The sequence below is a fragment of the Colius striatus genome, chromosome 4, assembly GCF_028858725.1.
Source record: "Colius striatus isolate bColStr4 chromosome 4, bColStr4.1.hap1, whole genome shotgun sequence".
Classification (NCBI taxonomy): Eukaryota; Metazoa; Chordata; class Aves; order Coliiformes; family Coliidae; genus Colius; species Colius striatus.
In genome coordinates, this window is record NC_084762.1 from 19,441,999 (window position 1) to 19,468,145 (window position 26,147).

Below are 26,147 nucleotides of genomic sequence, written 5' to 3' on the forward strand. Positions count from 1 at the left end.
GACATGCTAATGTGGGAGAGCTTTGAATAAAACTAATGCCTTTTTAAAAAGGAGACGTGAAAAAAAAAAGGTTTTGAATTGTTTAAGACGTTGGTAGCTATTGTCCCTTTAGGAGACAGTCCTGAAGGGCAAAGGAGATCAGGAAGACTGGATATTCTTCAAGAAGGAAATCTTAAAAGTGCAGAATCAAGGTGTCCCGATGTGCTAGAAGATGAGCTGATGAGGCAGAACAGCACCCTAGCTGAACAGGGAGCTTCTGCTGGATCTCAGGAGGCAAAAGAGAATCTATGAGCTCTGGAAGAAGGGGCAGACAACCCAGGAGAACTACAAAGCTGTGGTGAGCTTATGCAGGGAGAAAATTAGAAGGGCCAAGGCTCAATTTGAACTTATGCTGGCCACTACTGTAAAAGACAATAAGAAAAGTTTCTACAAATATATTGGCATCAAAAGGAGGCCTAAGGGGATTAATTCTTCAAGGATGAGGAAAAGGCTGAAGTACTTAATGCCTTCTTTTACTCAGTTTTCAGTACTAAAACCAGCTCTTCTCTGGGCACTCATCCACCACAGGTGGAAGACAGAGACAGGGGACAGACTGAAGCAGCCGTAGTGCAAGGGGAAATGGTGCATGACCTGCTGCTGTGCCTTGACACACACAACTTGATGGGGCTGGATGGAATCCACCTGACTGTGCTGAGGGAGCTGGCGGAAGTACTCACCAAGCCTCTCTCCATCATCTAACCAGCAGTCCTGGCTCACCAGGGAGGTCCCAGAGGACTGGACGATGGCAAATGTGACACCCATCTACAGGAAGGGCCAGAAGGAGGATCCTGTCGGCCTGATCTCGGTGATGGGGAAGGTTATGGAACAGACTATCCTGTGTGCCATCCTGAGGCAGATACAGGACAACCAAGGGTTCAGGTCTAGCCAACATGGCTTTATGAAAAGCACTTCCTGTTTGACCAATCTGATCTCCTTCCATGACAAGGTGACCTAGTTAGGGGATGAGGGAAAGGCTGTGGATGTGGTCTTCCTGGACTTGAAAGGCCTTTGACACAGTCTCCCACAGCACCCTCCTGGAGAAACTGGCTGCCCATGGCTTGGATGGACCTACTCTGAGATGGGTGAAAAACTGTCCAGATATCTGGGCCCGGAGAATCTTAGTGAATGGAGCTAAATCCAGTTGTTGGCTGGTCACCAGTGGTGTTCCCCAGGGCTCATTGCTGGGGCCTGTTTTGTTTAACATCTTTTATCAGTGATCTGGATGAGGGAATTGGGTGCATTCTCAGTAAATTCACAGATGACACTAAGCTGGGCAGGTGTGTAGATCTGCTTGAGGGTAGGAAGATTCTTCAGAGGGACCTGGACAGGCTGGAGCTATGGGTTGAGGCCAATTGGATGAGATTCAACAAGGCCAAGTGCCAGGTCCTGCACTTGGGCCACAACAACCCCAGGCAACGCCACAGGCTTGGGGCAGAGTGGCTGGAAAGCTGCTGGATGGAAAAGGACCTGGGGGTGTTAATTGATGGCCGGCTGAACATGAGCCAGCAGGATGCCCAAGTGGCCAAGACAGCCAATGGCATCCTGGCCTGTATCAAAAATAGTGTGACCAGCAGGACCAAGGAAGTGATTGTCCCCTTGTTCTCAGCACTGTTGAGGCTGCACCTCAAATCCTATGTTAGTTCTGGGCGCCTCACTACAAGAATGACATTGAGGTGCTGGAGTGTGTCCAGAGACAGGCAACAAACTGGTGAAGGGTCTACAGAACAGGTCTTAGGGCGAACAGCTGAGGGAACTGGGGATGTTTAGCCTAGAGAAGAGGAGGCTGAGAGGAAGCATGATGACTCTCTACGACTACCTGAAGGGGAGCTGTAGTGAGGTAACGGTTGATCTCTCCAGTAAGGAAAGATAGAACATGAGGAAATGGCTTCAAGTTGCGCCAGGGGACTTTTAGATTGGACGTTAGGAAAAAATGGGCTGCCCAGGTAGATGGTGGAGTCACCATCCCTAAAGATATTAAAAAAAAAAGTGTAGAGAGATATGTATTGAGAGATATGATTTAGTTTAGTGATGGACTTGGCAGTGTGAGGTTACTGATTGGACTTGATCTTAAAGGTCTTTTCTAACTGTAACAATGCTATGATTAATACTAAATATTTTAGAACACCTTGCTGAGGTCATCTAGAGAGGAGCTAAGTAGAGGGCAACGAACATGAACCTTCAGTTCTATAGGTCCTTAAAATACATGTTTTTTCCCTCCATACTGGTCTTTTAATATAAAATAGCTAAGTTCAACCACTGCTGATGTGGAGGTAGGAAAGAGCATTTTATTATCTAGATTGACAGTGTGAATGGGGCAGTCAGATTTCCTGTATTCTTTCCAGTAACTTCAGACTAGAGCAGGGCATCTTTCAGGGAGGTGTTCAGTCTAAGTTTAAATACTTCAGTTAATAGAAATTATATCACACTTATTCCTAGGTGGTTCCAAAGAGAGATTGGATAGTAGTGTTCAACAATCAACTAGAGAAAAGCACAGGTGAGTAATAGCTTGTAATTGAATATGTATATGTAATTTGTGTGTGCATGTACATGTACATACACATATGTAAGTGTCACTGACATGAATACTGCAGCAAATTTGTTACCAGCTCCTGAATCCTATCTATTGTAAATCAAGGCCTGTTTATAGACTAGGGAACAATTCAACCCTATTCCCTACCCCAACTTTACCTAAACTAGTGTTTTTCTTTTCCAAAGGTGTCCTGTTCCAAAGTATATATGGTTGAGGTTTTTCTCACCTCTTTTTCTTTCCTCCAAGATATTAAAACAGATCAGTGTGGTCTTGCATATTCGAACCAAAGTTGCAAAACATACATACTTCATTTGCAAGAAATGAAAACAGAATGTAATTGTTCTTCCTACTGTCAGAGCTTACTCTTGAATTCAGGTGTGGTAAAGCTAATTGATAATTGATAGTTTGAAACCATGAATCTTTTTTCTGTGTATTTGAGACAAAGTCTTTGTGTTGGTAGTTGCAACTGCCAGCCACTCTTGTGGTTCCAGGCTTGGAAAATTACAAATTCAGATTTCTAAGCTTCTTCCATAAAGCAAGTGTGCTTATAGAATGAAAGTTTGGTCTCTGGTCTCATCCTCCTTTTCCAGAAGCTGGAGACATCAAGCAGAATGTCAAGTGATATGAGATGTTCTTTAAAAATGTGATAACGAAAGGACAGGGATGGATGGAGACATCTGCTTTATTTTTGGCTTTGTTTTCTGAACTGGGAGCAGGGCCTTCAGAGATGAGCAGTTTTCCTATCTTTGCATCACTAAAATACTCTTGAAAAGCAGAAAGAGACAAACTTACTTTTACATGTCTATCTTCTAACCATTTGGGTTTTTTAGGGTTGACAAGAAAAAATACCTCCAATGAAGAAAATGTGAGGTTTTTTCTCCCCTCCAAATATGCCAAAGTACTCCTCCCTCCTGAAGCATAAGCAAACAAATCCATGAGAAAAATTCAGCTGATTTTATGTCTTATATTTTTTTAATCTCTACAATTATCCAATTTTGTGCCAGTGTGTTATCAGTCTTTGTTCCCTCGAAAACTTGAAGCAATCTGAGTTTAGAGCTCATGTGCATAGCTACTTAAACCTGTGAATCATGATGGAAGATGCTTCTATTAAAGTTTATGGTGTGTAGATAAAGGCTTATAAGGTTTTCAATTAACCTGAAGGATTAAAGCATCAGAGCTGTTGTTCCTACGTTGTGATAGATGAAGAAATGATCATCTGCACATTAGAAATGGGTAGTATTTAAGTAGGAAAGCGATCCTGTTTTCTTAATACCTTGGGAATGAAATTAGTAGTTACTTTTGAGTTTTTGATAGACTCTTAAATAAAGGGAAGGACAAAATTAACCAGAACCTGTATGAAGGCTACTGCAATAAATAGAGATAAGTATCATGACACTGGAAAATAGATGTACCTAAATAATACTTATTCTGGCTGATCATGGATGCATTGTACATAATAGCTTAATCTGGGGCAAAAAACCCAAAAGATTGAATTCACCCTGGAACGTCAGGGCAAGAACAGCCTTGTGTTTTGTTCTGGAATTTAATTTTCTACTTTTTTGTTTTGTTTTCCTTAAAATTAGTGCAAGCTTCTCCAGGTGACTCAGAGCAGGAACCTCAAGTGAAAAAAATCCTCTCTTTAGTTAATAGAAGGAAAACTTCGGCTCTTCGGGACACTGAGTCTTCTGATCTGCTGAAGAAGTTAAGGAGACATTTAGTTTAAAGTACTATGAAGACTTTGAAAAGTAGAAATGCTTTACTGGATTTATGTCAGATCACACAGTGACTTACAGGTGATGAACTAGAGACTGCAGGAAGATTAGAGGACTGGAAAATAATTATTGTAAATAAATAATGCAACTCTATGACCAGAAATGGTTTAGGTGTTTATAAAGAGTAGGACGATATTGTTACGTAGGAGAGTGTGCTCATGTATGCCTATGGCTGTGTATGAGCCTTGCATTGAGAGAGAAGAAAATATAAGATGAGGCATACCTCAATCAGATTAAAAAGTTCAAAAGAAATAATGACACAACAGAACAGTATAAAACCTTAATACATTTTTGTGGAATTTTGGCAGAAAATACTCTAGCAAAAAGAATATGAAAAACACAGAGTTAAAAGGGGCATTGAAAATATGTAATAAATATATAGGGAGGATGGAGTGGGTTAGAAAGAAAATAAACCAGAAAATGGTTTATGTGCTGCAGCAATTCTGAGAGAAGTTAACACTTTCTCTCCTTTTCAAATGGTGCTGTCTCCGTCCCTTCTTCTTCTGACCTGCCTGCACTATCTGCTGACACCCTCTAGATGGTGTTGGGAGATACAGGCATGTTGAATGTCTCCTGCCTATAAGTTGGGATAGATACGTGGTTGTGTGTGGTTTTATATATATATATATAAAGTTATTTTTGACAAAGTGTTGGCATAATTGTAGGTGGTGTTTGAGCCAATGTAGATTTAAACACTGAGATGAGGAAATCAAATAATCGTGAGGAAAGTGGTCTGTTAGTCTTCAAACATTGCATGGATACTGTAGCCTGTTATTTCACAAGGATTTATGAGCTTTCAGCAGAGTATTTCTTGGGAATCCGTCTCTGATGGGGATTACGTAAATTTTGGGTTTTCTTTGGGTCACATGCCTGTATTTCTCAACAGCAGGACACTACAGTTTCCTTTTCTTAGCACAGATAAGAGCCCTTACCTTTGCTTTCTGGTAACCAGAAGGAATACATTACACCATTCTGTGATGTGATCTGCAAGTAGTTTCACTTGCTCTTGTTTGGAAAATCTAAACAACCCATCACCCCTACACACACCTGCTGGTAGAAGTGGAGTGTCATTGCAAGAGTATTTTTGGCTTGTCATATGTAAAAATGGAAGTCAGTATGTTACTGTTTGTTTGGGTGTTCTTCCTTTTTCTTCATATTTTCTTTGAAAAGCAAAATCTCACGTTTATTTTTTTTTAAATACTGAAGGGATGAAAACTGAGTAGTTATCCCTCTTGAAAATCTTGAAAATATTTTAAAACACTGCAGGAGACAAAAATTATGGTGTTATCTCTTTAGTAATTTTTGTGTGGTGAGAACAGGCTGCTTTGCTTTCTAAGGAGTATATCAAAAATGCTATTCTGTGAAATACGCTTTCTTCTGCAGGCTTAATGTTAACCGTGCACTTGAGAAAACAGCAGCAAAAGAGATTTAAACCTAATTACTGCATTGTTATTCCCCTACTTTTGTGGGAGAATGCAGTGATGCTTCAATCCCTTTATCATCTTTGTGGCACTTCCTTGAGCTTCACTGAGGATCCCGGAGTTGGCTGCAGCAGTCCAGATGTGGCCTTGCTAGTATTGAACTGAGAAGGAGGATCACCTCCCTTGATCTGCTGCGACAGTCTTCCTAATGGAGTCCAGGATGCTACTGGCCTTTTGTCACACTTGACAGACTTTAGCTCATGGTCAACTTGTTATGCATCTGGACCATTTCAGTTACTGCAAAACTGCTTTCCTGCTGATCAGGCCTTGATGCATACTTGTGCATGTGGTATGCACCTCCTCTCTAGGATCATGATTTTGGTCTTCTCTTTGTTGAAGTAGATGAGGTTCCTGTCAACCAGTTTTTCCTGTCTGTCGTCGTCCCTCAGAATGGCAGCACGTTCATCTGGCTTGACAACTATTCTTCGCAGTTTTGCATCACCTGTCTGTTTGCTGAGGATGCGGTCTGTCCCATCATCAAGGTCATGAATGGAGATGTTAGTCAGTATTGCACCCCATATTGAGCCCTGTGGCACACTGCTGGTGACCAGCCTCCAGATGGACTTTTTGGAGCTGATAACAATCTTTTGAGTGGACAGTTCAGCTGTTCAGTCCACCTCACTGTCCACTTATCTAGTCTGTACTTCATCAGCTTGTTTATGAAAATGTTATGGGAGACAGTGTCAAAAACCTTACTAAAGTTAAGATGAACACATCCACTGCTCTTCTGTTGTCTGCCAAGCCACTTGTCTCTTTGTAGAAGGCTAACAGGTGAATCAAACGTGATTTCCCCTGCATAAATCCATGCTTATGGCTCTGAATCACATTCACACGTTTTGGAAGTTCTTTCCAGGATTAGTTTCTCCACCACCTTCCCAGGGATTGAAGTGATGCTGACGTGCCTGTAGTTACCCAGATCCTCCTGCTCAACCTCTTGAAGAAAGGACTGATTTCTTTTTCTCTCATCTCTGTTTTCAGCTAAGCTTTTCTAGCAAAGACCTTTTTAAGATTACAGTTGCCTTTCCTGATGTAACTTGCTTGTTATTTTTGTAAAGACACTGAAAATAAAATAATACCGTTCAATGAATTTCACTTCACTACATGTTGATCAAATCTTCACTTTACAGTTGGAAGCAGGTTAAATTTGCACCAAATATAAAGAAGATTGTATGCAATAAATGATGTAATATATCTTGTTAATTTTTTTTCCTCTCTTCCACCTCATTAGCTGGAAGCAGGCCAGGTTAATTGAGAGTGGGAACTCTATTCCAGACTACCATCAGTTTCTCTGAGAGCATCACAAGGAGATTGTTAAGGAAGGCACTTGTAAAGACCTTTGATGCACATAAGAAATCATTTATGTGAGCTGGCAGCTCCCTACTACCAATAAGTATGAAACATAGCAACATTCATTCTGGTCATGGAAGGGGAAGCTTGCAGATTGGTGGGAGCAAACCAGCACATCAGTCAAGCTGAATTGATTTAAATAATAGCTAAAAATGGATTCTTTAAAGGAATAAGGTTTGGTAGGTTCTTACTCGATGTCAAAAAGTGAAATAAATTGTTTGGTAAACAGAGTTAGTCTTTTATGCTAAAGTAAACATCTATTTTTTCACTTCTAAGCAATTGGACAACACAAATACAACTGGTTTCTTAATAGTTACACATTCTTATTTTATAAAATAATCACTGGTACATTTCCTGCTTTCATGATTAATTTGTATTTGAGATATGTGCAGTTTCATTTGGATGAGAATTTGAATTAAATTAAAAACACAGAAACATACCATTAGGTATTTTTTCCCCAAGACATATACCACATTTAGAACTAGAGCAGTGGACTAAACAAAACCAGTATCTTTATCTGTTTATATTATCTTACATGGTGTTTTGAGACTTATTCTGATGTATGGTTTATTACAATAGTTAAGTATTCCTAGATGTTAGCAGGTGTTTGTTTTACTATGTAGTTAGTCTTTATATAAATTTGTTCTTTATATAACTTTGCTTTCTTAATGGATTTAAGAAATGAGTGCATAAATTTTTTCTTTGCATCTTACTCATTTTGACAGAAGAGAGAACATGAAGAAACTTTCTACAAAATATCTATTTCTTGGTTTTGCTCCTTTATTTTGGTGTGGTTTCCATAAAATGAGGACTCTACATGCAGAGCTTGGAATATAGTTCAAGCTTGAACCCAGACTTTGTTCCAGGCTTTGTCCATTCCAATAACAGTAATTTGCTGTAAGTGAAGGAAGAAACGTAAATTTCTTAGCATGCCTCAGACAAATTTTTATTTAAATTTCACCCTGTCTGCTGTTCTCATGTAAGAAGACACCTTTATATTATTTGGTTCCGTGATGCCTAGGCCAGCAGGTCTCTCCTTCCAGGTTTGAGGAGCTCATCTACAGCCTGCCTGGCCACGTGACAGGAAAAATGCTGCAGGATTGTCTCTCTCCATTACATTGGGAGAAAACACAGGTTCCCTCAGACTTCACACCATCTCTAATTCAGACCACTGCAGTAGATCTGTTTCCTGAAGTGTATTGTGTACAGTCAAGCCATAAGATTATCTGGCTGGCAGGAGGAATCGGTAGTGACTGAAACAAATGGTTGCTATGACTGTTAAAATGTGATTGCTTTCTGTGCAGTTTTACTGCCTTGCTCTGATGATGAATTAGGCCTAGGATGCAGAGGGGCAAATAAAGAATAATAGAATAAAGTGTAAATGTGTGACTCTAAATCTACTCCAGAATGTGCAGTATCTGAAAGGTTAATATAGTATGTAATAGTTAATGTAAGGGCTGACAGTGCACACTAAAGTGGCTTTGAAAGGATACCTGCAAACTTAAACATGTTGCTAACCAAAAATGTTATTTTTGCAAATTTAATGTGCAAGTAACATTGAGATATTTGAAGAGGCAAAATTTGTGATATTTGGGGTTTGCCATGGGAGCTCTGTACCCTTTAAATCAATTGAATAACAGTATGCAGGAGTGTTTGTTAGATGTGTATTGCATGCTTACATTTAGGTAGTCTGGTTCATCAAGGATACCTTAAATGACAGTTTCCAAGGTTTTGGGTTTTTTTAATTTCCCCTCTTTTCATGGCGGTGATGCCCACAGCATCTTCCAGATCTTGGCAAAGCTGTGACATATGTGCAAGTGGAAATTTTTTATTACCTTGACAGAGTTTATCCTCCAAACCAAACAGCCAGTGAGTTGTTAGTTGCTAGAAAGGGGAGGATGATTCTGCAGTTACTAAGCTTTCCAATTCTGTCTGAAGGTGTGTCCTTTAGCCAAACCAATGAAGTCTATAACTTTTCAAATTGGAGACTTTTGTCAAAGGGTTTTTATGCTAGAAAAAAACAATAAATCATTCCCCAAAAGAGTGAAATCATTATCCTTTCATGATTACCTCTGAATGACTCTGTGTCCATGTGTTGTGTAGGAACATACCAGTTGGCATTCATGTTTGCGTGTTTGAATGATGGACAACCTGAAGGGAACGAGGACTTGCTTTGGGAAGTGACTCTTTCTGAACATGTAGCTTACACCATTATCTGGTTTTACCTGTATTTTTTGTTTCTTTTACAAGCAGTAAGCCTTTGGCTTTGGTAAGTACTTTCATTAAGCCATTACAATGTACACTTTGAAACAGATAAATCTTGTATGGATGTATTTGATGCTGATGTGTCGAAATCTGACGTGCAGGAAGAGCTGAGCTGATGAATGAATGCTGTTCAGATGTTGAAAGATTGTTCTAATTTCTGCTTTGGCAGTTTTCAAAAAGTACATGAAGAAGGAAACAAATATTTTTATTAATCAAGTAGTCATTCATCTTTTAATGTAAATTATTATTCTACAATACTACTGTTGTTTCATTATCTGTCAGTAAGTCTTTGGAGAGACAGATCTCCTCAAAGTCAGTAGTACTGCTAAAGTCAGTGTGGCTGCTCTGCACAGTTCATTGTCACAAATCAAGGAGAAAATGCAAGAAGAGAAGGTGTCTGTTACACTTTTGTCAAATGATGACCGATCACTTTCTTTTCCTCAAATCCCTGTGTCCTTATTGTACTGAAATTTACCTTAAGAATTGGCCAGAGAAGGATTTTCATTAAACTTTGAACTATTGAATTGTTATGCAATTTTTCTTAAAAGAAATTCTTCTTCTTTAAGAAAGAATTCACAAATCAAGGTCAAAAAAACCAAAGTTCATTGTTTAAGGCAAAAAAAAAAAAAACCATGGCAAGAAGATTTCCTTTTTCAAGAGAGAAGATCCCTGTGCAGCATTAGATTCATTTCACAAAGTGACAAGTTTCATCTAGGAGTATACGTGGCTCCTTAGTGTTTACCTTTAAAAGGGGAAATGCTTTAGGAGATCTGCTAAAAATCTTTTTCACTTGTGGTTGCTGTAATCCTGGATTGGTTTTCACAGATGAAAATAGTTTTATCCATATTACACAAACCCAGTTTTAGGTACTTCAGGTGTTGAAAATTATTTCGCAAGTTGGTATCATCCTAGTGTGCAAGAAAATTAAGGGTTTCAGAGATACTTAAAATAGAGAGAAAATGTATTTTAGGTTAAAATAAGTGGTTTGTTCCACATCCTACCCCCTGCCCCCTGCTATTGACATGAAATTGTTGCTTTGCAGCCAAATCATATGATTTAATTTGCTGTACAACATGGCATTTGAGGATTTCCACTGGGGCATGCACGCGCTTACAGCTCTAGAAAAGAATTCAATGAAATGTGGTGGATCAGAAAGCTATTGGCTAGCTTCAGGTTTATGCTTGTGCTCAAATTCTGGTTTAATCAAGCATGAGTCTAATCCAGAGGCCAGTAATTAAAGTATAGTTGAAAGACTGTGAGACAACTTTGGGGCAAGCTGGAGTTTCAGTAAGTCTGCAAATTGTACTGCTAAAGCCTCATTTCCCCCTAGTTTGTAGTTAGCCTAATTTTTACTGTGTTGGTACCCTCTGGAAGCCCAGATAAGGGTATTGTCGTGTTCAGTTGCTGAGCAAAGCTGAATGAGTTTATGATTTTATTGGAAAGCATCAAAAATCAAACCGAGTCTTAAGCTGATGCCAAGACAGACTTGGCAGGGGAGGAAGCAAGTGGTTGATTATCAACTGGAAATTCAGGGAGATTTGAGACCCCGTATGACCTGTGTTAAATTTTAATGCAACTATCCCCAAGTGTCTCTGTGCTTTTATTAATTGTGTTATCAACAGAAAGAAGACGTTTAAGGTTTTAGTCAGCAGAATAGTGATTGCTTATATTGCAAGGTATAAAAGTTTTACCATCCTTTCTCTACAGTGGTTTATGTGACAGCTGTTGTTGCTTACTGGTCACAAGCTATGGTCTTAAGATCATATGTGTAAAATTTTATGCTATACACTCACCATTGTATTTGATATAGAGCACACTAAAAAAAACTTTTACAGAAAAGAAGTTTATTTACTAACAGTTTAGAAGGTTTTAGATTTTTTTTTTATAGGCAGTGTTCATTTCCCTCATCTGTAAATCTATGCTTTAGTTATTTCATTACTGTATATGGTCAAGAGGGGAACATATTTCAATATATCTGTAAGAAGCCTGCAAGAATTACTTGTAGTAAAATTCAGTATCTAAACAAAGTGATCTTAAGATTTAGTACCTTGAAACTTAATGGGAAATAAAGACATGTGCTTGGTCACAGATGAAAGGTGATAGTCCACCTTTTGCCATATGAAAAATACAAGATTTTTAAAACAGGTTCAGGATTTATAATGTAATGTTGCTTGTCCTGCTCCAAAAGACAGGCAAGTTCTGGAAGAGGAAAGCCTTATTTTTTAATTAAAAAAAAACCCCAGCAAACAAACAAACAAACAACTGATGAGTGACTGTGAGGTCAGGATATTTACATAATTGGATTAATTTATTTATACCTGTGTGGGATGAGCTTTATTTGTAGTAGTTTAAACATCTTAGATGATTTGGAAATATTGATTGTTTTCCAAGAATCATAGCCTACTTATTCTGTAGAATGAAGATGTTCCGGAAAAGTGGTTGAATAGGACTTCCAGAAACTCAAGTGACACAAAGCATGTAGGAGATCTCACCTGAGATTACCTAATGGAGAAGTCATACATTCACTTCAGACCTGTATTTGAGTGGGAAATTTAAAAAGACCAAGAGTATTCTCAGTTCTTGTATTTTTTCTGCCTCTCAGATTTAAAATATGTTTCTTACTTATTTGGTGTAATTTAAGACTATTGAACATCAGTAAAGTTAAAAAAAATAAAAACTACTAGAGGGACTACTCAGAACAGGATTAAGCATGTTTGGAATGTATTCCTCCTCCCTGATTCCTATTCAGCATTTCCTTTTGGGGGTTGAAATAGATGATCTCTAAAGGTCCCTTCCAACCCTACCATTCTGTGATTCTTGATTCCATGGCTAGACATTGCATACCTGTGAGTAACCACTTTGGTCAGGTATGGAAGTATAAGTGAAGTCTGATGAGACTGCAGCTTGATACTACAAAGCTGACAGAACTACAAGGGCATGGAGAAAAACAGATGTGATTTCTACTTGTGTTAGACGAAGAGCTTCATTAGACTGTCAGATCTCTGTAGACAGCACATTTCCCTTGTGCTAAAGCTCTGCTTAGCATGCTGTGCACAATTCCTGTCCTTTCTTTACAAGAAAATTCTATCCAATTTCTCTACACAGAGTAGCCACAGTCTTTTTTGGTGTTCTGTCTTGTGGGACTGGATGATACCTTGCTGTGAGTATGTTTGACTTGGCTATCAGTAAGTGTTCCACCTTTTTTTTGTTTTTTATCCCAAGTGAAGACTCTGTCCCAAGAAAGCATTAAATCCACAGGTTAATCCACAGTTTGTGTTTAGGGTTGCTCAAAAAACACGCCCCTTTTAGACCTGTGCTTGAATCTTACACTTCCTAGAGGCAGAGCAACATTCTGGCTGGAGTAGACTTGCCAGTGAGAACAGTGACTTCAGATCACAGAATCTCAAGAACTGGAAGGGACCTCGAAAGATGAAAGGTTTTGGGGGTTTTTTGGAGAGTGAAGAAGTTTGTTTTGTTCATGTGCTTGTTTTATTGCACTTCTTTTCTGAGCATATTGGGAACCTGCATGATAAAAATATATGTGTTAGAACTTCAGAAAGGTGGGAAGTTATAAGAAACATTAATCTGAGGAATTGCTTTAGCAGTCAAGAAACTATCTGTTTGCAAAGTCACTGCTTTTCTGTTATTTGTATATGCAATTTATAAAGAGACTATTGTACTTAGCAGAACGAATTGAGGAGAGAAATGGATTGGTTTCTGTTCTGAAAGTGTTTGCAATGGATACCTTTATCTTATATTTGTGTTTCTCATGGAAAGACCAATGTGATGTCTACCAGGACAGGGGCCAAAAATGTATTGGAAGGTATATTGGAAATTTTTTTGATTGGATGTTGTTTGCAGTTCTAGTTTCCACTTAACTGGCTTCATTCAAGGAAGGATTATGTGTGCTAGCATCCATGTATTTCATCATCATGGTTGTTTTGGAGCTCTCTGTTGTGCAAAATGCAGGAAATTATCATGTGGGATTTTAAAATGGGTGTCTTAAAATGTCCCTCTGTATTTGGTTGGTTGGTTTACTTGTAAGAAAAAATAAAAAAGAAAAATATTTCTGTCTGCTTTATAAGAGGTCTAGGCTGTTTCTTTTTACAGTTAAGCTTAGTTTCCCTACTGTTACACTCTTTCTATAATTACTGAGTAGTGTAATGTTCTAAGATGCCTTTTGTCAATAGACAAAGTTTGTGTCACAGTCATTGAAACAGATTGTAAGTGTTGCTGCAACTGCCCTCTACTATTTTTTGGGACAGCATGGGTCTACTTGAAGCAGCCTTTTTCAGGGAAATAAATACAATATCCTATTATTTTCTTGCCTTGACCCTCTCCATGCTTACTGCTGAGTTGTTAAATTAGTAATTTTACTGTTAATGCAGTAGAATCTGTGATTATATAGAAGTGCACCCTGAAGTGTCCTTTTCACAGGGAGGAGCACTGTATGGTATGCCATGCAATGGGAAGAATTCTGCTTTCAGAATTGCTTTTTTATGTTTTTTCAGTTGTGCTGCTGAAAATTTGTCTTCAGGTGACTTCCTTTTTATGTCCTTGAAACATATAAAAACATTAAATACTTGGGCACATGCTATATATCTGACATCTCCCATGACGTTTCCATGGTCATGAGCATTTTTCAATGGGAGGCAGCTGTTACTCAAGTGAAGTATCATTAATAAAAAAAATGTTTGCTAGATAGCACAGTACAGATAGAGGAAGAGCTACTACATTTTTTTTCTCTGTTTTTTTGCTGGTGTTTGCCTGTATTACATTCGTTTTCTGCCATGAAATGGTATTGGCAGTTAGGTATAATTTGTGAACTGCAGGGTTGTGTATGTCAGACATAGTTAGGAGCTACTGTTGATATTTTATAGTGGTGGACAAAAGTGAAAGCTTTGTAGATAAAGTTCAAATATGTTCCTTGCACTTCTATTTGAATCTGCTTAGAGGTGTTGGAATAACAAACCACACATTAAAAACTTGTTGCTTTAAGAAAGGGCAAATATTTTCTTTTTGAGTCCTTCAAGCAGTAAAGTCACAGGCACCATACAGGTTCATATTGTACTTAATGCTTAACCTTGCTGTAGTCAAAGAGTGCAGCCAAGATGAAACATAGGTAAGGAAAAATGTTGGGATGGAGAACAAGGTAAATCAGGAGATCATTGTATGCGTCAGTGATATTGGTTGAAATACTGAACCTTGAATATTATATTCAGTTTCAGTCCCGTTATCTCTAAAAAGAGAAAACAGAGAGAAAGCAGTAGAAGTTACTAAAGAATGTGATGGAAATGATTACTTCTGTATGAAGAAATACTAAACAAAAAAATTTAAACCCCTGCAATATGTACGACTGCAGTTTGAAAAGTGGAGTAAAAATAATATCAGCTCAATATGATTTTCACAGATGTTTCTGGTGTTCTGCCATTCATTTCAGTGGCAATTTATACCTAGACCACCTAGAAACACCTTGAACATAATGGAAGGAAATTATGAATGGAAAAACCTAATCCAAATGGTTTTTTATTCCTATCTTATACTACAGAACAAGACAAAGGGACTCACTGAAACACAACCATAATACATTTAGAGTAGATGGAGTACCATTGCTGCAGCATACAATTAGCAGGAGGTGTCTGTTTGAATGTCCATTGCAGTCTGTCTACCATCCTATTTCCTGAGAAACTTGGTTGTAATAGGAAAGTAACGTTGTTGTGTTTTCTTTATTGACAGTACACAGCTAACTGTGGCTGTCAATAAGCACTCAAACTTTCTCTTTTAAAATTGATGTGAATATTTATACTCTTGCCAGTTAATCTGAAAGGAGAATCAAATATGGAAAATAATGCTGTGTTTTATATAGCACCTGCCATACTCTAGAATGTTAAAGCACTTACTAAATAGATGCAGAGATGGGTAAAATATGACAGTGCCTATGAGCAAATACATCACCTGCTAAGCTTTCAGCAATGCAACTGGCATGCAGCCATAAACACCATTAAAACTGCGACTGAAAGAAAGATTTGGATAGACCTCAAAGGGATAACCCCTATTTTGTGTTTCATTTAAAAAAATGTAATAGTGATCATAGAAATTATAGCATAAACCACAACAAAACTGGAAAGACCTTGAGGTAGTGTCTAGTCTGTTCTTTGGTCCTCAAAGCAGGCTTAGTATTATAGCTGGTTTATTTGCACACCTTTTTAGAAATCTGCATGAAATAATAAAGCCACAGAAACCTTTTCTTACAATACATCACTATATTTATTACAAGACATCTCCTGATAACTGACACAAATTTGTCTAACTTTGGTGTTAGTAGGTACATTACTGCTTGGTCCCAGCCAGGGTACAGGGGAGACAAGGTTATTCCACAGGGTGTACAACTTTCTTTCAGATCTGATGATGAAAATACCTTAGAATGTTTCCCTCTGTAGTCTAAATAATCAGAGTATATTCAGTCTTTCTATATAGTTCCCCTTTGAGATTTGTGGTAATTTCTGTTACTATCTTTGGACTCTTTCCAATTGGTTCACATTTTTTTATTAATATTGTGCCAAAAATTTGACTCTCATTCCTTTCTGTTAACTAGGAGTGCATCCTATTTTATGGAGTATATATTCCTGCTTATATTCTTCTATGGCAGTTTTTTTTTTTTACAAAAATCACATTTCGAACTTATCTTCAGCTTATGATCTAGTATAACCCCTGATCTTTTTCTAAAGAACCTGCCATCTAGCTGCTTACTTGCTGTGCTGTAGGTATGCAACTACCTGCCAAAGTACAGAAACTTGTGCTTGCCCTGCTGAGTCATTCTGTTAATTTTTTCACAGAATCACAGATGGTAGGGGTTGGAAGGGACCTTTAGAGATCATCTAGTCCAACCCCTATGCTAAAGCAGGTTCACCTAGATAAGGCCACACAGGAACTTATCCAGGCGGCTCTTGAAAATGTCCAGAAAAGGAGACTCCACACTGTCCCTGGGCAGCCTGTGCCAGGGCTCCCTCACCTGAACAGTGAAATAGTTTTTCCTTATGTTTAAATGGAACTTTTTTGAGTTTCAGTTTATTTCTATTACCCCTTGTCCTGCCACTAGATATAATATAAAAAATAAGGATGTTCCAACCTCCTGACATCCATCGTTTAGATATTTGTGAATACTAATGAGTTGCCCCTCCCTCGCAGTTCCTTCAACCTTTCCTTTTAAGAAAGATTTTCTGTCCATTTCTCTAGTTTGACAGAGTAATTTTGAATTACAACCCTGTTATCCAGCATATTTGCAGTGTCGGTTCTTGATCATCAACAGATTTAAGGATGTCTTCTGTTCAACTATGTAGGATGCTAGTGAAAACACTCTTTGAAACTAGACCAAGTTCAAATCCCTGCAAAAACTCAGTCAATACAGCTTTTCAGTTTTAATAGCAAGTTATTAATGATTTTTGGGAGGTTGTGTAATCAACACTTTTTGCCTTCATTCACTAGTAATCTCCTGTATAAAAATACCTGCTTTTAAGAAAAGATATATGAGAGAGTCATCTGTCTTTTCTTTGGTAAGTACAAACTGGCAAGCATAAAAGGGGAATGAAGAGTCTCACGGTTTCTGGCCTGTGCTATTTTTCAGTGGGATAGAATGAAAGTGGAAATGTTCTATGATGTAATGGTGTATAAGAAATAGGACTAGTTATTCCTATGTGTAAAGTAGGACTGTTGAGAAATGATCTAGGAGCACAAAAAGAATAAAAAAAAGGAGGTGCTTCTGTGCACATGTTTGTCAATAGTTGGATGTACAGATCAGATTATTCTGGATCTGTTTCAGTAGCTTTGCTAGCCATGCCTGTGTTTTCTCAGGTTGGACTCCTGTAATTACTGGATGCTTGTAACAATGCAGATCATAGTTCCTAGAGAAGGTGCAAATATGAAAATATCCTTTTAAATATTGAAGAAATAGTCATCTGTGTTCAGAACTTATATTTCATCTTCTTCACTGCTGTATACTACATGTCATTATGGAATCTACTGTATATTTATTTGAGATTTATATCTATAGAAGGAAATATGTCATGAGCTAAGTTGCATGTCATGAAGGCATTATGGGACATACTGAAAAAGATGTAGAATTCATTGTAAAATATTTTTTTTGTGGAGAGGGGCAAACTACAGCTAGATATAAAGTCGTTGATATTCTTACTGTAGTGTTTTACTGATGATGTCTTGTTTGCCTGTCGAATTGGAACAAACACTGATTAATATGAATCCAACACTAATTGCCCACAGGTTGCTAAAAATAAACTTGTGATTTTTGAGAGAGATAGTATAAGTTAGCATGACAGATGTACTGACTGCACTAAATTTGATGCTTGTGGAACTTTCACAAGATATTTTGGAGTATATCTGGTATGTCAGAAGATCATGTTCTGATTTGAGTCCAGGCCTTAAGCTGCAAATTCCTGCTGTTAGACACACATCTAGTGCAGGGTTCAGGCATCAGAACTGTGCATGATTTTATAGTTACCTTTATAAGATTTACCTGTCAATGAATTGGGTGCCACCCTTCTCCGTAGTGTTGACTTTCAGCCTTAAGTGTGAACATGTGTCATCATTGGGTACATCACAAGTTATCTTTCCATCAATTGTTTATCAGTTTACAACAAACCTCGCAAAAGTGCATCAAAAAGTGCAGGTTAAAAGACCACTGAAATTTTTATCTTCTTTTTCTGATGAAGCATTTTGCTTTACCCACTTCACATTGTATCAAAATAAATCTTAAAGAGGAGAAGTCATTTGAAAGAGAAGAAACAGTAAAAAAGCTTTCCCTGTTTACTTCATTTTAAGAAGCAGCTGGCTTTAAGATTTCAATGAAAAAAAATCCTATTCAATGCTTTATAGTTACTGTAAAATAAAGTCGTGTAGTGTTAAAAGCTGAATGCCTAAAACAGCTCCACTGTAGTGATAACAATGCAGGAAACCACTTTCCTCTGCTTCTATCTTAATTGAATAGCATCAACCTGGAAGCAAGAGGTATTTAAATTATTTTTTAAATTTGTCTCTTCACAGTATTTGATCTTTTCCTGTAATTATGAACAGAGGTGCTGATTGTAGTGATGTATTTGAGTAGTGGTGTATCTGGGAAGGAACAACCCCATGCACCGGTACAGGCTGGGGGTCGAACTGCTGGAGAGCAGCTCTGCAGAGAGAGATCTGGGAGTCCTGGTTGATAATAAACTGAACATGAGCCAGCAATGTGCCCTCGTGGCCAAGAAGGCCAATGGCATCCTGGGATGCATCAAGAAGAGTGTGGCCAGCAGGTCAAGGGAGGTTCTCCCCCTCTACTCTGCCCTGGTGAGGCCTCATCTGGAGTCCTGTGTCCAGTTCTGGGCTCCTCAGCTCAGCAGTGACAGAGAACTTCTGGAGAGAGTCCAGCGCAGGGCCACCAAGATGATCAGGGGACTGGAACATCTTTCATATGAGGAAAGGCTGCGGGAACTGGGGCTGTTTAGTCTAGAAAAGAGGAGTCTGAGGGGGGATCTTATTAACATTTATAAGTATCTAAAGGGTGGGTGTCAGGAGGTTGGGACATCCCTTTTTTCTATAGTAGCTAGCAACAGGGCAAGGGGTAATGAGATGAAGCTGGAACACAAAAAGTTCCATTTAAATGTGAAAAAAGTATTTTACTGTTCAGGTGAGGGAGCCCTGGCACAGGCTGCCCAGGGAGGGTGTGGAGTCTGCTTCCTTGAAGATCTTCAAGAGCTGCCTGGACATGTTTCTGTGTGACCTAATCTAGGTGACCCTGCTTCTGCAGGGAGGTTGGACTAGATGATCTCTAAAGGTCCCTTCCAACCCCTACCATTCTATGATTCTATGATTTGATACACCGTTTTGCAATGGTCTATGACAGAAGGCCCCTTTACTGGATAGAATTCTTCTTTAACTGATGTTGGAATGTTAACATCATACCTTGATTGCTTTAATTTCCTTTGAGCTGTGTTTCTTGGTAGCTCTGTAGTAAGAAGTAAATGAGAATTAGAAGTACAGACCTGAGTTTCATTCTCCTTGAATTGTGTTCTTCACATCTCTTTTGTAAACTTTGCTATGCAGTTAACTTTCTCAGCTTTTTTCTGTTTGTTTTTTTTTCCCAAATAACTTACTTTTTAACAAGTTCATTTTTTTTGTGGCACTACTCTTCAACTTTGAAGAAAATTTTTAAATTCCTCTCCAGTTTATTGATCCTTATTTAGCAAGACTCCTCTCTGTGGTGTCAAGGAATGAACTACCCACTGAAAGCAATCAGCAACTGCTTGAATCAATCTAATTATTCTTCTCTGGCTCCCAGCAGATGACAGAAAGAAAAATTGGAAAAGGGGAGTTTTCAGCCCAGATGCCAGTGTTTGTATTGGAATGGCAGAAAATGAAGTCCTATAAAGGTCCAGCATAGTGACTTTAACTGTAAGAGTTCAAAAAACATCGTCCTGAGACTTTACATCCATGGCTTAGTTAACCTGATGGATTTTATGGACATATTTCCCAGCAAAGTTACATTGTACTACCATGTCTGAATAAAGGTAAAAGCCAGTGATTAAGCATGGAGCTTTTTATGGTGGAGGGACAGAAAAGAATTGTTACAAAAAAACCCCCAAACCAAACAAATACTCCCCCCCCCCCCCCCAAAAAAAAAATAATTTACACTGAATTGTGAAGAATCTGGTAATATAGGGAACGACTGACAGCTCTTAATGTTAGTCACTGAAACAATGTTTTTAGCTTCATGTGAGTAGTTCAGGGTTTTTTTGTTTTTTAAAGCAGCTCATGGTATTCTGTTTGGTTTAGCTGACAATGGACCTCAAACCAGTATTAGAAACATTTGGTCTCTCACGTGGTGTGAGTAGTACACTGCAACATCTTCCAGCTGGGCACACATCCTGGTGTAGCTACAGGGAGGTGGGGGTAGGAACCTATAAACAACTGGACATATTTAGTTGTAATTTGTAAGTACGAAATTACTATATGCAGATTTATTTTACTTCTACAGAAGATGGATACTTAGAATTATGTGTATAAATCTTTGCAATTTTGATTAATTAGAGCAATAGGCCGTTGGGTTTGACACATTTAAGGGGGAAAGGCTGTGGTCAAGCCTTTTGCCTTAACGTTAACTCATTGTGACCTTCTCAGGTCCTATATGGTTGTTAATGGCCTCAGCAAATTGCCATTTCATACTTTCTTGCACATTTGAGACTGACTGACTTCAGGGCCTACTACCAGGGTAGTAACATAAGGTGTAGGAGGCACCTATTTTGCTCTTTCATGATATTAGTTAGGTTTGCTTTCTTTCCCATTTCTCCAAAGTTGTCATGGGCTTTGTGTGAGGTCTGCTGAACTCTTGGACCTTGATTCTGCAAAACTCTTCAGCAAATGCCTGCTGCTCTGCTGGACCAGCATCTAGGTGCTGCAGCAGAAGGTTAAGGTTGATGGCATGCTGTTGCTTTTGGCTAGGTTTTCACAAGAATAAATATAGTTAGAAGATTCTTATCTTCATTTTTGCCTTGGATCTTGATATGTGTTGTGTTTACTTGAATCTCAGATGATTCTGTCAGTTCTCACAACTGATGCAAGAGAGACAACCCACCATTTAATATTTTTTTTCCTTGGTTGGACTGGCAGGCTGATACGGTTCATTCTGCATAATCTAAGGCAAGTACAGCAGTGGGGTTAGGTATAACTTCCCCAAAAGTGGTCCCTAACAAACATACAATTTTGAAATCAAAGAAAATGCTGTCTTTGGTTCTGGTAAGCGTGGTGATCAGAGATGAAATCCTTGTTGAAAGAAGGTGATTTGTGAATACTGTGCTGCTTTGCAGGCCAACTCTGCCATGGAGCAGACACAATGGCAATGGCCTGTCCTGTGCAACTTCACCTAATTTACTCCTTTCCTCTTCCATATCCCTGTTTGCCTCAACAATGCTTTATTTATTTACCTTCCCATCTCCTCTAAATGTCTTCTGCCTCTCCAGTTGATCTCTCCTGATCATAATGAATATGTAATTATAATTACAGTAACGTTAAGGCCTGTACAATTTAAGACACAATAGAAACAAAGCAATGACTGTACTTCTTGCTCAAGGAATGTAGCTCTGAGCCTTAAAAATCTGCACATTCAGAGAGAAAGAAGGTCGTTTCAATGACAGTAGGTCAGTATTTTTCAACTGTTCATCATGATTAAGAGGCAATTTTCGCAAGATGCTTTCAAAACATGTTGATTCTATTCACAGTAGCCCTTATACTTGTTAAATTGTTGATGAAATGATGTTGCAAACAACAAAAAAATCTGAACATGGAGAAAAAATGACAATATAATGAAAAAAATTTGGAAAGAGAAAGAAAGTGAAAGCCAAGATGTTGAAGTACAGCTCTTTTGAATTGGGAGCTGCCTCACTAATGGGTATAAATAATGCAATACTTTTCCCAGGGGTATATTGTAGAGCTTAATTGGTTAATGGCAGAAAAGCACTTTGAGATCCTGTGTAGAGATATGCTATGTAAGAGCAGAGTACTACTTAATGGAACTCTAAATGCTACTGTATAACACTCTTCTGTATATGTGTCAATATGTTCAACTGGTGTCAACAGTGACTGAGCCCATGGATTATATCATTTGACATGTTTAACGTTTAGCTAGGTGACTATGGCTATGTTTACTTAAATCAACATGCTTAATATTTTTTTTTAATTTTCCACTTTCTTTTTTAATAGAGGTTTTAGAATATTTTTATTTTTAATATATGATGAGATTTTGCACTAAAAATTAGCAGTATCCCTTTAAAAAGCAAGCCTTTACATATATTCTATAAAAAGTAGTGTATAAAATTATAATATACTTGGCCCTAAGATCATACTAAGACTAAAAGTATATAAAAATTATGAATAAATATAAAACATGGGAATAAATGGTAGGAACATGGAGTCTGGATGAATCTTTTCTTAATATTTTTCTTTTGCATGTTCCTTTTATGGATAAATAATGATTGGAAACTCCCAGAACTGATTTAGTTCTTAAGTTTTTTTTAGGTAATATAGATTTTAACATCTGATTTGACACAGTGGTTACAATTTTGTCTTTGCCCTTTTTCATTCTGATTTGTGAGGAAACATGAAGAAAAGTGTATCCTTTTCAGTTTTTTGTATCTGTCCCATGTAGGATTTTTTAAGTTTTACTTTTTTTAATGTGAGTTTTCAGTAAATAAGTGGCCTCTGTCATGACAGCACCATTTAGCTCATGTACTGCATTGTAAGTTAGTTTATTTGCAACAAATGCAACAATAAAAATAATTACTCGGAAGAGCCAAGACTTGGAAACTTGAATTCCAGATCTTAGAGTGGGTCATAGTCCCTTTTAGAAGTTAGTACCTGTTACTATTTCTAAGTCTGATGAATTTTTACCCTTAAATATTCCCATTAATTCATTTACTGTTTTCTTCCAAAGCTGGAGTGTGGACAAGTGAAAGAAAATGATTTTTTTTTCCCCTTCTCTTTCTCACCACTTGGTTTATGCTGCCCTAGCTTGTTATCTTACTGCTAACCTCATGTGTGGCTGCCAAGGTTTCTTGCATAATCTTCTTGACAAATGGCTTACTCATTAATATTTCAGCCCCGTTCCTACCAACCTCAGAGAAGTGGTATGCCCCAGGCAGGGAAATGTAGTTCGTTCCTTAGGAGCCTTCTAATCTTTTTCTTAAACGCTTTGTCAGAGCCTGTGACAGATAAATGAAAATGGTGCAGTTCAAACTAGGGATGACTTCTTTGTACACACGTGATCATACATCGAACAGGGTGGTGTTGGACTGTAGTGAAATCTCTGCTACAAACATCTACGTTTTCTCTTCTTTATCCAAACTGATTTCTGTGAGACTTATTGATTCTGAAGGAAAATCTGTAGAGAAATTTGTCTCTGTCTTTCTTTTTTTGATTGGCTGTCGAAATGTATGCAGTCCTGGTAAAGGCTCTGTCTGTTCACAGACTTTCATTATTTCTATAATAGAGACAGATCAAGGCATGATACTGCAGCTGAGTTAGAGTTTGAGTCGAGATCAAGCTCACATAACAGCTAGATCTGGTGATCCTTCCTGGTGATATTTTGTCTCAAGACGATAGCAAATACATGAAACTGATCTCTTTAGAGCTTGGCCTAACAGAAAAGTGATACAACACAAAACTCACAATACCCCCCCCACCACTTAGAGTTGAAACATGATGAAAAAGGCTGGTTTGATTTAAATGTTGATTACATACATATTAAAACCATGAAATAACTGTGTGGTTTAAAATATTCATTATATTTATTATTTTGTATAATTAATATTATACGTATTAAGAAGATTCTCTTTTTAAACAACAGCATGATGTCTGAGGTATTACTAAGGAAGGCATCTGAAGATCAGTAGTAAGGCATCTGAAGATCTGTAGTGAGTCATGGATTTCCCCAGTTCTCCCCAAGGATGGAGGTAGACGATGGGAGTCAGAGTACTGCTGGGAGTTAGTATGTAAAGCTGAAGACTTCTAGTTTGTGGATGAACTGAGTGATTCATACTAGTTGCCTCCTCTGGCATGACCCATCTAAGTTGGGTGGGCTGGGTTTGTTTCTCAATTTTTTGCTGTGACATATGAGGTGTGTGAAACTTGTGTATTTGGGCATGTTGAATGTTTTGCAGATGTAGGCTAAATGTAGCCCATTATATGATCTGTATTAAATTTGGTATTTAAGATGATACTGTGTTTCTTTCCATGGTTTCCCTGAAGGAGGCAGGCAGTCACTGTTTGATCAGTGAATGATGCCTTCCTAGGTGAAGGGTATCCTCTTTGTCTACCACAGACATCTCCAGATGGCTGAGCTGCTCCTGCTGTTGCCATCACCAGGGAGGTGCAGTGCTTCTCTAGAAGGGAGATTGCAGTTTTCTGCTTGACCCACTAGGAAGCTCCAGTGCTTCTGGTGGAAAAAAGAAGGCAAAAAAGATAGTAGTAATCTTGACTGAAGTAAGAATTTTATAGGTATTTAAAAATCCTTGACCCTTTCATTGGACAATTATTTAGAATATGTCCTCTAAGGAAGAAAGATAGTTGGCAACAGTTTCAAGGTATTGGAGAAAGAATATAACCTCAGCAGACAAAGATGTAGTGTTTTTTCAGATTGCATCCCTTGGAAAAGGATGTATTTTAAAAGCAGGAGACGCATTTGAGACTATGAATAATTTCTACATTCGGTTTTTCAGTCTGTAATTTCTAATGTGATCTGTTCAAAATATATTTGTGTAATGAGGATTTTCCTTTAAAATATGGAACAGACTATTAGGTCTCGGTGTCATAATGGAGGGAGGGAAGAGCACAGGTATCTTGACAGGACTTCAGGTCACAGCTGCTTAATTTTCAGTAGAGTTTTGTGTGCCTTAGTCATCATATGCCATTGAGAGTTTCCACTAAAGGGATTAATTGACATTACTTCAGTAAAACAAAAACCTCTCTCTTAGTTTGTGAAAAGGAAAATCAAGAAATAATTAAGGTCTAAATGAAAGAAAGTGAGATACTATTTCTGAGCAGGGGTGATTTTTCCCTTTATCTACTCTCTGTTTTTTTCTGTTCAACTAAAAATGGTATGGTTGGACTGCTAACCTTAAACTGAGCATTTGGTGTCTTTCTGTCTTCTAGAGCCAGAAGTCTGAATCTGTTTCCTGTGGTCTAATGCTAATTATGCTGTATAATTTCATCTTTTAAAAAATTATATACTCTCTGAATAATTCAGCAATTTAATGTACCTAATTACCTGACTGATCACAAATTCCTATATGCGAACACTCAACTTCTGCACTGGTTAAACCAAACTCAGTATAGATTTTCTTGAAACCTGATTATGTCAATTTTTTAAACAGTCCAGCTAGGCAGCACAGCTACAGAGTTCACAAGTGTCTTGACTACTGAAACACTTTTTACCTGTCATGAATCATATGTCTTGAAGTATTATCCTTTTAAAATGTGGGAAACATGGATAAACCTGAACAACCTTGGTGTTACACTGTGTGTTGGGGAAACTAGTGTCCGTAGCAGCCTTTGGAGGACTGCACAGAGAACTGAAACTTGTTGCAATGCAGTTTGTCATCATTTGCAATAGCCAACCTGAAACTGAAAGATGAGTGAACTCAAGTGAGGATTCGAAATAGTTTCAGACTAGTGTTTGCCCAGAGGTCCTTGCAGAAGTGTATTCCTGTCTCCAAAGCCTTATTGCCTGCTGTGACTACCTTAGTCCATCCTGAAGTCCTAAAGGATGGTGAAGGTGGCTGAAGGTGTACCTCAGAAGTATGGACCATGTTTTCTCTGCTTGCTGTGAGGTATTCATGTATGCAAAAGACAGGGTGTGAAATACTGACCTGTGTTCAGACAATAGGCATCTTCTAGGTCAGAGAAAAAAGTGCTTGGTTGTTAATACCTTCTGCTTCATATTTAAGGTCTTACACAGAGAAAACATGGTCATGCCTTATCCCAGAAAAGGCTTTTTAATTTTCTCTCAGTATTGCAAGCCTCAAAATGTTGCCGAAGGCGGCATCATGATTAATGTGTCACTATTAGATAGCAGACAGCAAGCCAGCTTATGACACATTTTTGTTTCAGTTAAGAAAAACAGCAAAAAGAAAAAAACACCCCACAACTTATTCTGTATGTTACTTGGAA

The 26,147-nt window shown here is 38.1% G+C and overlaps 1 protein-coding gene across 4 annotated transcripts in view; it reads left to right on the plus strand.

Annotated features, from left to right (window-relative positions):
* Positions 1-26,147, plus strand: part of FARS2 (phenylalanyl-tRNA synthetase 2, mitochondrial) — a 249,376-nt gene that overhangs the window by 26,788 nt on the left and 196,441 nt on the right. The window contains exon 1 of one of the 4 annotated variants that reach the window (XM_061995658.1): positions 9,320-9,438. The exons of the other annotated variants lie outside the window; for them this stretch is intronic. The gene's annotated coding sequence lies outside the window, so the exon portion shown is untranslated. Of the gene's footprint in view, positions 1-9,319; positions 9,439-26,147 lie in introns of those variants that run through there. 4 annotated transcript variants of the gene reach the window in all.